Here is a 1,736-nt window from a genome sequence, read left to right on the forward strand (position 1 = left end):
GGGGGGCAGGTGCCCGGTATGGACTGATTGAACACTGGGGGGAGATGGTAATGAGACAGCCTAAGTATACCACGAGGCGCGCCCCTCGGCCCGCTCCGCTCTGGAGGTAGACAAATAGAATAAATAAAGAGTGGAAGGGTGGGGCTATGGGAATAAAAAGGAGCCTCGACGAACAAGAGGAAGAGGAGCAGCCGGGGGAGGAGCAGGGAGGCGTCGCGGCGACAAGACGGGGAGACAGACGGGGACGGCGGGGTCGCCGTTGATATGACCACAGCGTGCCTTACAGTCCCATTTCGGGCGGGTACGGTACTTATTTTTAGAAGGGCGAGCGGGGCGGCGCGGGGCCGCCGGGCAGCAGGGCGCACCGAGTCTTTCGTTATGCTCCTTTTTTCCAATCGTGCCTCCTGCTCTTCTTCCCCTTCGTCCTCCTCCTGGCGCGCGCTGGTTGGAAGGGGGAGGGAGGGCGAGGGGGGCATCGCCGCCGCTGGAGCTTTTTGGCAGACACAATGGGGAACCTGGCTTTTTCTCGGTCGCTCGGCTCCGAGCGGAGAGGAGGAGACCGAGGTGACGCGTTTGCGCAATCAGCTGGAGCACAAAGTGCAGCAAGGCGCGGAAGTGCGGCAGAATCACAGACTCGGAAAAGGGAAGATAAAAAGAAATAGCAGTTGGAAGATTTGGAGATAAGCGGGGAGCGAGTGCGACGGGAGGTGTTGCCAGATGTGTGCGTGATGTGACAAGGAGTGTGGATAATCCCGACGCGCCGCCACGCGCCGCCACGCCCGCCTGCGCCAGTCAATCTAATTAATGGTCTTGAGGGTCATCTCTCTTCCGACTTCATCTCGGTGTCATTACTGGGCAGAGCGAAGGGAAGGGGAAAAGGAGAGCGAAGAAGGGTGTGTGTGATCGGGCGGGTGGACTATGAGTACACGGACGTGGCGCTGCAGCGCGCGGTACTGTTCCGCTGCACGCGTCGAGGGTCACGGCCGTGCTCGCGCCCACGCGTGCCGCAAACAGCGTGACACGTCGCCGCCGCACGGAGTCAGGCGGAGTCACCGGGCGTGACTTCCCCGCCGTCCTCCTCGCCGCACGGCAGAGGCCCGCCTCGAGGCCCGCCGCCGGCCGAGGTCCTCACCACACGTCGTCTGGGGTGTACCCAAAGTAGTCGAACGGAAAACTGGTCGAGGGAAACTGGTCGAGGGAAACTGGTCGAGGGAACTGGTCGAAGTCACAGAGAATAGCATGAACACTTAGACACTTTATTGAGCGACACATCCACCGAACCCGCCCGAACGGAGGCCTTCCCCCGCGCCTTCGGCGCGGGGGTTCGGCTCCATTTCCGGTGAAGGTTGCGCCGTGCGCAGTATACTCTGCTTATATGCAGAAACGGTTATGACGTCATGGTGGGTTTCGATTTTGATGACGCGAATTTCGACGACAAAATTTCTCCTGTATCGCCATGTTAGTGTTTTTATCAGAAGGTAGGTATACACATACACCAAAAGAGTGCTTCTGCTGTGTGTGTAGTGCCAAAGCCAAAACAAAGCTCATAGTGTTTCTACTCAATTGTGAGGAATCTGATGCATGTGTAGTCTCGTAAAACTACTTGCAATTTGTAGTACACAAACTTGAATCCCATTTTCCAAAATTTGAAATAAATACTGATGGGCGCTATGAGGTTTTGTTGGAAATAAATTAGCATCATGTACCATTGGACCGATGTACCAGTAATGTTGCTT

The sequence above is a fragment of the Frankliniella occidentalis genome, unplaced genomic scaffold, assembly GCF_000697945.3.
Source record: "Frankliniella occidentalis isolate FOCC.00 unplaced genomic scaffold, Focc_3.1 Scaffold429, whole genome shotgun sequence".
In the NCBI taxonomy this organism is placed as follows: domain Eukaryota; kingdom Metazoa; phylum Arthropoda; class Insecta; order Thysanoptera; family Thripidae; genus Frankliniella; species Frankliniella occidentalis.